The 13,885-nt window shown below is 23.3% G+C and overlaps 3 pseudogenes; 1 reads left to right on the top strand and 2 right to left on the bottom strand.

The window, feature by feature from the left end:
- Positions 1-417: 417 nt before the first annotated feature.
- On the bottom strand, positions 418-1,196 carry LOC130902986 (cytochrome c oxidase subunit 1-like; annotated as a pseudogene).
- Positions 1,197-6,453: 5,257 nt separating this feature from the next.
- On the bottom strand, positions 6,454-7,207 carry LOC130902891 (cytochrome b-like; annotated as a pseudogene).
- A 751-nt stretch (positions 7,208-7,958) lies between these two features.
- Positions 7,959-12,885, top strand: LOC130902890 (NADH-ubiquinone oxidoreductase chain 4-like; annotated as a pseudogene).
- The last annotated feature ends 1,000 nt before the right edge of the window (positions 12,886-13,885 follow it).

The following is a 13,885-nucleotide window of genomic DNA, read 5'->3' as shown; positions in this document are numbered from 1 at the left end:
TATGAATGTAGCTGAATATTTATTGGTTATAAGAAATATATATGTATGTATATAAATGTATTAAAATAATTAATATTTTACTTACAATAATTAATTAAGATTTTCGGTGGTTTTGAATTGTATTAATTGTTGTAAAAATTTTAAATTCATAGGTTTCAAAATTCAATATTCAAATTCACGTTGATAGAAATATTCCATATATTTATACACCTTTACCATATATAAAATCAGTTACTCCTAAACTTTCTGGAATCTTTAAATAACAAAATATTAGAATAGCTTACAGTCAAACCCTTAATATTCTATCTATTTCTACTAATTGAATTATAAAACACCAATCTATAAATTGCCTAACATAGTATATGAAATAGCTTGATAGATCTATCTAACTATCAGATCCTGAATTTAGATGCTTAGCTATGGAGGATGAAATTGTAATCTTTCAATTGAAGGATTTATTCTTAATGAATTAATTCTTTTTCGTTGTATAGAGAAAGCTTCTCAAAAAATAAATAATAAAAAAAATTTCTCTAATAAGGGAAATTAAAGATCCAATTGATGAAACAATATTTCATAGAGTAAAAATATCAGGATAATCGGAGTATCGTTGTGGTATTCCTATTAAACCTAAAAAATGTTATGAAGAGAAAGTTAAATTTACTCCAATAAATATATTAAAAAAATGAATTTTTCAATAAAAATTATTTAAAGTTAAACCTATAAATAAAGGGAATCATTGAACAATACCTGCTAAAATAGCAAATACAGCTTCTATAGAAAGAACATAATGAAAATGAGCTGAAACATAATAAGTATCATTTAAAACAATATCGATTGAAGAGTTAGCTATGACAACTCCTGTCAATCCTCTAACTGTAAATAAAAAAATAAAGCCTAATGCTCATAATGTTGCTGGTCTATAGTTAGTTTTTAATCCATGAAATGTTGCTAATAATATAAAAACTTTAATTCCACTAGGAGCTACAATAATTATAGTAGATGATGTGAAATAAGCTCGGGTGTCAACATCTATACCAACTGTAAATATATGATGAGCTCATACAATGAATCCTAGTAGTCCAATTGCTATTATGGTATAAATTAAACCTAATGTACCAAAAGCTTTTTTTTCTTCTTTGTTGTCTAACAATATGAGAAATTAATACAAAACCAGGAATAATTAAAATATAAATTTTAGTATGTTCAAAAAATCAAAATAAATGTTGGTATAAAATTGGGTCCCCTCCTCCGGCAATATCAAAAAAAGATATATTCAAATTTCGATCAGTTAATAATATAATAATAGCCCCAGCTAAAACTGGTAGGGATAATAATAGAAGAATTGCTGTAATAACTACTAACAACTACTCAAACAAATAAAGGTATACGGTCTAATGTCATATCTTTAGGTCGTATATTAATTACTGTATTAATAAAATTAATTGCTCCTAAAATAATTGAAGATATACCAGCTAAATGTAAACTAAAAATAGCTAAGTCTACTGAAGATCCACCATGTGCGATATTAGATGAAAGAAGGGGATAAACCGTTCATCCTGTACCTGCACCTCAAAAACTTATATAATTTATTCGGGGATATGCTATATATGGAGCACCGATTATTAAGGGAACTAATCAGTTTCCAAATCCACCAATTATAATTGGTATTACTATAAAAAAATTATGATAAATGCATGAGCAGCTACGATAACATTGTAAATTTGATCATTTCCAATTAAAGTTCCGGGATTTCCTAATTCTGTATGTACTAGTACTCTAAGAGAGGTACCAACTATTCCAGCTCAAATCTCAAAAATAAAATATAATGTTCCAAAATCTTAATGATTTGTTGAAAACAACCATTTATTCAGTAAAATGACTGAGTTCGGGCGATAAATTGTAAATTTATTTATTAATATTAATATTCTTTTACCAAGCCTTATATGTATATGTAAGTATGATATTAAATTGCAAATATAAAGGTAAATAATTTTTAGGGCTTAGATCAAATATAATATCAACTTTGAAGGTTGATAATTTAACTTAACTAAAATCCTTATAAGATATTTAAGATCCTAGTACAAAGGCATAAGCTAAGTAAAGTAAATGCATTTAAGAGTAGAAAAATGAAATTGTTAAATTTTGTTGCTTTAACCAGATTTTCACTATTAAAATAGTTAGAGAGGAAAATGTTAATCGAATATAAAAGTATAGGGCAATTAATAATTTAGATTACTCTTAAAGTGTATATTTGACTTAAAATTAAGTTATTGATCACAATTCATTTTGGTAGGAATCCTAAAAATTGTGGTAAACCTCCTAAAGATAGAAAATTTAAAATAAAAAATTGTTTAAATAATTTATTTGCATTTAATGCATTAAAAAGTTGATTTAGGTTAAATAAATTTAATTTTATAAAAAAATAACGATATTTAAAGTAATTAAAAAATAAATAATAAAGTATACTTACCAAATTAACTTAGAATTTAATATTCCAGCAAGTATTCAACCAATATGATTAATTGAAGAATAAGCTATAATTTTTCTCAGGCTTGTTTGATTTAGTCCTTCAATTATTACAGGAAACCAGGAGTGGAAGGAGGCATCTCCTAATTTTGTTAATATTGCTGAATTAAGAATTATTATTAATCAAGTGTCAGAATTATTGGGGATATAATCTGAGGAGATTAATGATATAATTACAGTAAATAAGATAATAGTAGAGGCTAAGGCTTGAGTAATAAAGTATTTTAAGGATGCTTCTGCAGGATAAATATTTTTATTTGATTTTATTAAAGGAATAATTTGGATTAATCATTTTATAGCTTGCATTAAGGGGTGCAGGTCAATCTAGTTTATGGGGATAAACTAGACTGAAAAATTTGAATCAATCATTTTATAGCTTGCATTAAGGGATGTAGGTCAATCTAGTTTATGGGGATAAATTAGACTGAAAAATTTGAATTAATCATTTTATGACTTGCATTCAGGGATGCGGGTCAATCTAGTTTATGGGGATAAATTAGACTGAAAAATTTTAATTAATCATTTTATAGCTTACATTAAGGGTGTAGGTCAATCTAGTTTATGGGGATAAGCTAGATTATTTAATGAAGGTTAATTGTTAAAATTTTAAAATGTATATAATTTATATTTTTGGTTATAAATTATTATTTGGTTCTCATATATGAAGGTAATTTTATTATTAGTCGTATAATTGTAAATTAAAATATTAGGTTAAAATTTAAAAAATAAATTTTGGAATTAATTTGTTTTTAATTTTAGTCAGTTGGAAAAGTGAATATTTTTTAAAAGTTTTATTTTAACTTACAAATTAGGTGTTATTTTTTATTATATGTGAATTATTTTACAGAAGAATTTAACAGTGATTAAAATTATATATTAAAGAAATTTAAATTTGAAAGTAATAAGTATTATTAACAAAATTTGTGCCAGCAGTTGCGGTTATACAAATAATATAATTTAATTATATTAATAAAAATTAATTGTAAGAAATAATTTTAATATAAAATTTAATAAGTGAAATTTTAAATTTTATTTATAAATTTAATACTAAATTAGTAATAGTAATGTTCTTGAAAATTAAAAATTTTGGCGGTATTTTAGTCTTTTCAGAGGAACCTGTTCTGTAAATGATAATCCACGATTTAATTTACTTATATTATTAGTTTGTATATCATCGTAATTGAATATTTTATTAAAATTATAAATATTTAGAATTTAATATTATAAAATTTATCAGATCAAGGTGTAATTTATATATAAGAAGTATTGCGTTACAATAAAAATATTTTTGGATAATTTCTATTATTAAAAATTTATATTTGAATTTGATAGTAATTTTAACAAATTAATTGAAATGATTTTACCTCTAAAATATGCACATATCGCCCGTCATTTTAATTTAATATGGAATAAGTAGATTTACTGGAAAGTGAGTCTAGAATACAAATTAGAGCTTGATTAAAAAGTATTTTAGTTACATTAAAGAGTTAATTGTGAGATTCAATTTAATTTGAAATAAGAATTTTATTATTTTTTTAAGTTAAAAGTTTTAATTAAGTAAAATTTATTTTATTATTAAAAAAGAAAAAAATTATTCAATTATAGTAAATTGTATTGTGAAAGAAAATTTTATTATTAAAAAAAGAAAAATTAATTTTTTGTACCTTGTGTATTAGGGTTTATTGAATAATATTTATATGTTTAATTTTTTCGAATTTAAAAGAGCTAAAAAATTAAAATTTTCATTGTGGAATAAATAATTTTAAATATTTTTTTGTAATGAAATGTTATTCGTTTTTAAACACATCTAGTTTTTTAAGAAAAAAATTTAATTTATTTATTAATTAATATAAATATTTTTTAATATTTTTATATTATTAATAATTAATATATTTTTGGTTTCAAAGCTAGAATGAAGGGTTGAATGAAAAAAATACTGTCTCTATTTAATTTTTGTGAAATTTTATTCAAGTTCAAAAGCTTAAATAATATTAAAACACGAGAAGATCCTATAGAGTTTTATAATTTTTTTTATAAATGATTTAGAATTAATTTTTTTATATTTAAAAACTATTTAATTGGGGTGATAAAAAAATTTAATAAACATTTTTTCTATTTTTATATTAATTAATAAATAATTGATCCAAATATTTGGATTATAAGATAAAATTACCTTAGGGATACGAGCGTAATTTTATTAGAGAGTTCAATCGATAATAAAGATTGCGACCTCGATGTTGGATTAAAATTTATAATTGGTGCAGAAGCTAATTAATTAAGTCTGTTCGACTTTTAAAATCTTACATGATTTGAGTTAAAGCCGGTTTAAGCCAGGTTGGTTTCTATCTTTAATTAAATTCAACTTTTTAGTACAAAAGGACCAAATGAAAAAAATAATTTTTATATTTTGAATTAAAATAATTATTTTGGCAGATTAGTGCAATGGATTTAGAATCTTTAAATGTTATTTATATTACAAATTGTAATACTTGATATTAAAAGATTTTTTAATAATTATAATTTCAAGATTAATTTTAATTATTTGTGTATTAATTAGGATTGCTTTTTTAACATTATTAGAACAAAAAGTTTTAGGGTATATTCAGATTCGTAAAAGCCCAAACAAAGTAGGATTTATTGATTTAATTCAACCTTTTAGAAATGCTATTAAATTATTTAGTAAAGAGCAAACTTATCCTTTTATAGCAAATTTTAATTTATATTATTTATCGCCTATTTTCATTTTATTATTATCTTTATTTATATGAATATGTATACCATTTATTAGAATTAATATTAGGTTTAATTTAACAATTTTATTTTTTTTAGCTGTTTCAAGTTTAAGTGTTTATACAATTATATTAGCTGGCTGGTCTTCAAATTCTAATTATTCATTATTAGGCAGACTTCGTTCAGTAGCACAAAGAATTTCTTATGAAGTAAGACTAGCTTCAATTTTAATATCTTTTTTATTTTTAATTTTAAGTGTAAATTTAATTGATTTAATTAAATATCAAGAATTTATTTGATTTATATATTTATTATTACCATTATGTTTTATATGATTAGTTTCAAGTTTAGCTGAAACTAATCGTACTCCTTTTGATTTTTTGAAGGGGAATCAGAGTTAGTTTCAGGATTTAATGTTGAATATTAAAGGAGAGGGTTTGCTATAATTTTTTTAGCAGAATATGGAAATATTTTGTTTATAAGAATAATATGTGTTTTTTTATTTATAGGGGCAAATTTAATAAGCTATATATATTTTTTTAAATTTATCTTTTTTATCTTTTTTTTGACTTTGAATTCGGGGGACTTTACCTCTTTATCGTTATGATAAATTAATATATTTAGCTTGAAAGGGTTATTTACCTATTTCAATAAATTATTTAATTTTTTTTTGTAGAATAAGAATATTTTTTTTTATTCTTATAATTTAGTTATTTATTTTTAGTATAAGTTAATAGAGAATTTTAATCTCTTTTTTATATTTTCAAAATATAAACTTATACAAGTTCATTAACTATTTAAAAATAATAGAATCTCAAAAGTATGAAGTAAGTGGGTTAATTAAATAATAAAGAAAATAAACTATTGTAAGAATTTGACCTGTTAAGATATAAGAGTCTTCAACTGGCCGAGCTCCAATTCACGTTAATAAAATAATAATAGATACTAATGTTCAAAATAAAAATTTATTTAGTGGATAAAATTGTGATCTTAAAAATTTTTTATTATTAATAAATGGAAGTAAATATAGGATAGCAATTGATATAATTAATGCAATTACTCCTCCTAATTTATTAGGGATTGAACGTAAAATAGCATAAGCCAACAAAAATATCATTCAGGTTGAATATGGACAGGAGTTACTAAAGGGTTAGCAGGAGTAAAATTGTCAGGATCTCCTAATAAGTAAGGATTTCTCTAAGTTAAAAAGATTAATAAAAAAATTATAATTAGAGCTCATAAAATATCTTTAAAGATAAAATAAGGATGAAAAGGAATTTTGTCAATATTACTATTAGTACCAATTGGATTTCTAGATCCTAATTGGTGTAGGTATAATAAGTGGATAATTATAAAAGCAAAGATAATGAATGGTAAAATGAAATGAAATGTAAAAAATCGTGTTAAAGTTGCATAATCAACTGCAAAACCCCCCAAATTCATTGTACTAGTATATTTCCTAAGTAAGGAATTGCAGATATTAGATTAGTAATAACAGTAGCACCTCAAAAAGATATTTGTCCTCAAGGTAAAACATATCCTAAAAAGGCAGTTGCTATTGTAAAAAAAAATTGTTACACCAATTATTCATGTTTCTAATATGTTATATGATCTATAGTAGATTCCTCGTCCAATATGAATATATAAACAAATAAAAAAAGAAGCTCCATTTGCGTGTAAAGTTCGTAATAATCATCCATAATTTACATCACTACAAATGTGAGCAACTCTATTGAAAGCTAATTCAAAATTATGTCAATAATGTATTGCTAAAAATAATCCTGTAAAAATTTGAATTATTAAACAAATTCTTAGTAGGGAGCCAAAATTTCATATATATGAAATATTTGATGGAGTTGGAAATGTGATTAATGAGTTATCAATAATTTTTAATAATGGGTTTCTTTTTCGTAAGGGTATTTTCATTAGATTATTTGTCGTAGTGGCCCATATAAAAAGTTTGTAATTTTTACAGTAGCAATTAGAGTAATGAATAAATAAATTATTATTATAATTATAATTAAATAATTAGGAACATTAAAATATTTTATTATAGATTAATTTAGGTTTTTATTTAAATTTAATGGTTTTGTTTCAATTGTTTGTATTATAATATTTATATAATAATGATCTAGAAATATTAAAATGGTCAATAAAATTATTGTTAATGTAATAATCAATAATAATTTGAAATTAAATTTAAATTTTTCATTAGAGGCAATTCTTGTTAAATAAATAAATGAAATTAATATTCCTCCAACTCTAATTAAAAATAAAATATAAGAATATAGGCTGAGGAGGCTACTAGTAATAGCAATTGTTAAAGTTTGTAATAAAAGTATTAATCCACAAGTTAAGGGATGACTTATAAAAATGAATATTAAAGATAGTATAAATAATACAGAGAAAAATATAATTATATCAGATATTAGTTTAAATAAAATATTAATTTTGGAGATTAAAGATGAATATTATTTATATCTGAAGTTTTAAAAGAAACCTTGTTTTTGGTTTACAAGACCAATATTTTATTTAAATAATTAAAATTTTAATGTGAATACATTTATTAATAATTATATTTTTTTCTGGTGGTTTGATATTTGTTTTAAATCGAAAACATTTGTTAATAATATTGTTAAGGCTAGAATTTATTGTTATTTCTTTATATTTTAGATTATTTTTATATTTAAGAAATATAACTTATGAGTACTTTTTCTCTATAATTTATTTAACAATAAGAGTATGTGAAGGCGCATTAGGATTATCTATATTAATTTTAATAGTTCGTGTTCATGGTAATGATTATATTACAACTTTTTCTTTTTTATGATAATATATTTATTAGGGTTATTAATATTGATTCCTTTAAGTTTTAAGAATTTTTGATTAATACAATTATTTTTTTTATTTCATCTTTTAGATTCATTTTTAATTATAGAGGGTTTTTTCAACTTTTTAGTATTTCGTATTTTTTAGGGTTGGATATATTATCTTATAGTTTAATTTTACTGAGTTTTTGAATTTGTAGTTCAATAATTTTAGCAAGGGTAAAATTGTATTTTAATAATGAATATTATAATTTATTTTAAATAATTTTAGTTATTTTGTTATTAAGTCTTTATTTAACATTTTCTTCATTAAATTTATTCATTTTTTATTTATTTTCTGAGATTAGGTTAATTCCTACATTAATTTTAATTATAGGTTGAAGTTATCAGCGTGAGCGTTTAGAGGCTGGTATTTATTTATTATTTTATACTTTATTAATATCATTGCCTATGTTAATTATATTTTTTTATTTAAGAGAAAAATATTATTTAACTATATTTGTTTGTATAAATCTAGAATTATCATATTTTTTATATTTTTATGCATTAATATGGTTTTTTTTGTTAAAATTCCAATATTTTTTTTACATTCATGACTTCCTAAGGCGCATGTTAAAGCCCCTATTTCTGGTTCAATAATTTTAGCGGCAATTATATTAAAATTAGGAGGTTTTGGACTTTTACGGTTTATACTTATTTTTAAACAATTTTTAATAAATTTTAATATTTTTTTATAATAATTTGTTTATTAGGGGGTTTTAATGTTTCTTTAATTTGTATTCGTCAAAGTGATATAAAATCTTCAATTGCTTATTCTTCTGTTTCTCATATAAGTTTAGTTTTAGCTGGGGTTATAACTTTGAATTATTGGGTATTATGGGGGGCTTTATTAATAATATTAGCCCATGGTTTATGTTCTTCAGGTTTATTTTGTTTAGCTTATATTTCGTATGAGCGAATACATAGTCGCAGACTATATTTAAATAAAGGTTTATTAAATATTTAACCTAATTTAAGGTTAATTTGATTTTTATCAGTTTCTTCTAATATAGCTGCTCCACCCTCATTAAATTTAATAAGAGAAATTATAATAATTAATAGAATTTTAGCTTTTAGTTTATTTAGTATATTATTTTTATCTTTAATATCATTTTTTAGAGCTGTCTTTTCATTATTTTTGTATTCATATACTCAATATGGTCAATATTATCCAGGATTATATATATTTAATAGAGGTTTGATTCGTTTTATTTATTATATTTATTTCGTAATATTTTTATATTTGAGAATAATATTATTAGGCTCTTCATTATATTTATTGATTATAAATTTATCTTATATTCTAAAGTTTAATTTTATAATATTAAATTCTACTAATATTTATTTTGTTGTTTTAATAGATTGGATATCTTTATTATTTATAAGCTTCGTTTTATTTATTTCTTCTATAGTAATTTTCTATAGAGAAAAATATATAGCCGTGGATATTTATACAAATCGATTTATTTTATTGGTTGTAATATTTGTTTTATCTATAATATTATTAATTATTTCACCAAATTTAATTTCTATTTTAATAGGTTGAGATGGTTTAGGCTTAGTTTCTTATTGTTTAGTTAGTTATTATCAAAATTTAAAAAGTTTTAGGGCTGGTATATTAACAGCTTTAAGGAATCGAATTGGTGATGTAGCATTGCTAATATCAATTGCTTGAATATTAAATTTTGGAAGATGAAATTTTATTTTTTTTTAGAAATTAAAAAAGGGGATTATATTATACAATTAATTAGGTATTTAGTAGTTTTAGCTGCAATAACAAAAAGAGCCCAAATTTCTTTTTCTTGGTTACCAGCAGCTATAGCTGCACCTACTCCTGTTTCTTCTTTAGTTCATTCTTCTACATTAGTTACTGCTGGTGTTTATTTATTAATTCGCTTTAATTTTTCATTTAGTAATAATTTAATAATAATTTTATTATTTATTTCATCAATAACAATATTTATGTCAGGATTAGGGCTAATTTTGAGTTTGATTTAAAAAAAATATTGCTTTATCAACTTTAAGACAATTAGGTTTAATTGTATCTATTTTAGCAGAATTTTAGAATATAAATTTTAGAATATAAATTAGCACTTTTTCATTTATTAATTCATGCTTTATTTAAAGCTTTATTATTTATATGTGCAGGCAATATTATTCATAACTTATTTAATTGTCAAGATATTCGTTTTATAGGTGGTTTAGTAAAACATTTACCTTTAACATGTACTTATTTGAATATTTCTAATTTATCTTTATGTGGATTACCTTTTATATCAGGGTTTTATTCTAAAGATTTAGTGGTTGAATTTATATCAAAAAATTATTTAAATATTTATATTTATTTAATTTTTTTATATTTCAATTGGATTAATAGTTTCTTATAGATTTCGTTTAACTTATTATTCAATAATTGGTACTTTTAATTTTATATCTTTACATATGATTCAAGAAGGAAGAATAATTATATTAAAAGGAATGAGAGGATTAATTTTATTTGTAGTTTTTAGTGGAAGACTATTTTCATGGTTACTTTTTTCTACCCCTTATTTTATTTTTCTAGCTTTTTTATAAAAATATTAACTTTATTTGTAATTACGATTGGAAGATGGTTAGGCTATGAATTGGCTAAATTTAAACTTTCTTATCAGTTATTAACATTAAAATTTTTAATTTCAAGGTTGTTTATAAGAATAATATGAAATATGCCTTATTTGTCTACATTAGGGGTAAATTATTTACCATTATTTATAGGAAAATTATATACAAAAATTTTTGATCAGGGCTGATTAGAATATTATGGAGGTCAACAAATAGCAAAAAATTTAAAAATGTTAACTTTTATACAATTATTTTCAATTAATCATTTAAAAATTTATTTATTATTATTAATTTTTGATTAATGTTTTTATTATTAAATATTTACTTAAATAGCTTATAAAGAGTGTAATTTTGAAGAAATTAAGGAAGTCAAAGACTTTTAAGTATTTATAAGAAAAATCTAATTTTACAATGAAAATGTAATGTTTTTTTAAACTATATAAACAGAAATAAAAACAAAATTTCATTGCTTAAGAATTAAGTTAGAAGCTTATTCTTGAATTTCTTATTTCTTTAATTGGAGAATTAAAAATAAGCATTTTATAAATCAAACTTTTAGGTCGAAACTAAATACAATATTTTGCTTCTTATTTAAGATAAATTGAATAATTCAATAATTTTTAAATGCAACTTAAATGTTATAATTAACTATTATCCTAATTAATTCAATTTAAGGCTCCTTCGTTTCATTCATGATATAGCCCTCATAATAAAATAAAAATAAAGATGATTAAAATTATTGAATATTTCATAATACTAGAAATTTTTATTGTTATAATTAATGGTAAAAGTAAAGTAATTTTAACATCGAAAAAAAAATAATTGCATCAAAAAAAATGTAGAGAGAAGGGAAGACGAGCTAAAGTTTTGGGGTCAAATCCACATCAAAAGGACTTCTGTTTTCTCGGTCATAATATCTTTTTTTAGAAATTAAATTTAAAACAATTGTTAGTAATATTAAAATTAAATTATTATTATTAATCTTATTAAAATTTTAATTATTTATACTAGATTCTAGATTTTTTGATTGGAAGTCAAATATAATTTTTATATTATATAAATTATCTACCTCATCAATAGATAGAAATGTATAAGAATAATCATACTACATCAACAAAAATGGTTTAAAAATTGACGAATTGTACAAATTAATAACAATGTTGTTCCAATGATAATGAGTAATCCATGAAATGCTGTTGCTATAAAAAAAGAAGGAATCAGCAATTGAAAAAGAGGCTTTGATATACTCATAACCTTGTAGAATTGTAAAAAAGATTCCTAAAATAACTGTAAAAAATTAGTCCTTGAAGTCCTTGTGTGAAATTATTTTCTATTAATCTGTGATGAGTTTATATTACTGTTAGACCTGATGTTAATAAAATTAAAGTGTTAAACAGAGGAATTTCAATTGGATTAAATGTTTGGATACCTTTAGGAGGTCATAATAGTTCTAATTCAATTCTAGGTGCGAATGATCTATGGAAAAATCCACAAAAAAAGAAATAAAAAAAAAATACTTCAGATGTAATAAATAAAATTATCCCTCAACGTAATCCTTTAGTAACTAAAAAGGTATGTGGTCCTTGATAGGTTCCTTCTCGAACAATATCTCGTCATCATTGGTATATAATAAGTATTGTAATTAATAAACCAATTATTAATAGGTTATTGTTATAATAAGCACCCTCTAAATATCGCACTTTAATAATTGGATGTACCCATAAATTCCTTTGCTTGCATCGTTTTTTGCGCCTCAAATATAATATATATAGTAAATGAAATTTGTTGAGTCCTGCCATTATGAACGACACACAATAATTGCATGTACCGTGTCGTTGAATGTGTAAATCAACTGTCGAATATCGTGTCGGCATTGTTGTCGTTGTCGTGTCGCCTAATGTGGAAGCGTCCATACTCGGCCATCCTGTTTTCCCGCGCGTCCTCGCGAAGATCGGGTCGTTACTTCCTCTTAGTGCTGAAAAAAAAACCATTTTTTTAAATGTTTTTTTTAAGTCGATAAATGTGTACTATATATTTAACAATTATTTTTCGTGCGTTATGGTGTTCCATTATGTGGTGATCCACTTTCACTTTAATACCTTTGTTTTATTGTTTTTTTTTTCTTTTATGTGGTATGGTGTTCCATTTTTAGGTTAATTAATTAAGACTCCAATAAATCAATTAACTCATCCGTTAATTTGTATTCTCTTATTGCATCTGCAGCTACAACTGCAGTGTATCGTTGGTAACCTTTCATTCCTTTTAGAGCCACAATTTCGTATCGATCGTTTCCTAGAACTTTCGATACTTTGTAGGGCCCTCCGTATTTGTCACCTGTCTTGCGACTGACATCTTTAGTGTCTTTTTTATATCCTTGCTATAGAACCAAGCTTCCTACACTGTATTTAGTGTTTTCTTTCCTTTTCTTGTTAAACTGCTTCTGCATTTTTTTTGCTTTGTAAGTCCATTCTTGTTTTGGCTTTTTCTGCGATTGCTTGCCTATTTTCGGTGTGGATATCTTTTTCATCTAAATTTCCGTGACGATATTTATCAAAACCAAACATTAATGTGTGTGGGGTGTACCCTGTACTTTCATTAATGGTATTGTTCATTCCCCAGACAACATCTGGCAGTTTGTCGTGCCATTCGTTTTCATTCTGTACACTCTTATTTATGCCATCTAGAGGGTACGGTTGTAGCGTTAGACTTGTCCATTTGAACGGGGCGAAGCTACTGCATTTAAAACCAATTTAATTTTCCTTTCGTCGCAAAACTATTTAAATGTTTTAGACTTAAAGGCCTTGCCACGATTTGCGATAATACGTTTGGGTATCACAAACTTACAAAATAAATCTTTTAAACAATATGTTACTTCATTTGAGTTTGTTGTTTTAGTCGGTCTTGCAAACAAGTACTTTGAAAACGAATCCACGATCATAAAAATGTATGCGTTTTGTTTTACAAAAGGGTTCTATGTGGTTAATATGCCATGTACTAAGGGGTTCCTTTGGTTTAGCTATAGGGTGAAGGAAACCTTTTTTGCCTTATTGACTTTTCTTATATGCACAATCAATACATGCATTAACATACTTTTTTATGAACCGTGTCATTTTTGGGAACCAAAATTTACTTTTTAGTAAAGTTTCGCATCGTTTTAAACC

Source organism: Diorhabda carinulata, chromosome Y (assembly GCF_026250575.1).
Source record: "Diorhabda carinulata isolate Delta chromosome Y, icDioCari1.1, whole genome shotgun sequence".
NCBI classification, from domain to species: Eukaryota; Metazoa; Arthropoda; class Insecta; order Coleoptera; family Chrysomelidae; genus Diorhabda; species Diorhabda carinulata.
The sequence above is the reverse complement of the archived record's forward strand: the minus strand, read 5'-3'. Positions and strand labels throughout refer to the sequence as shown.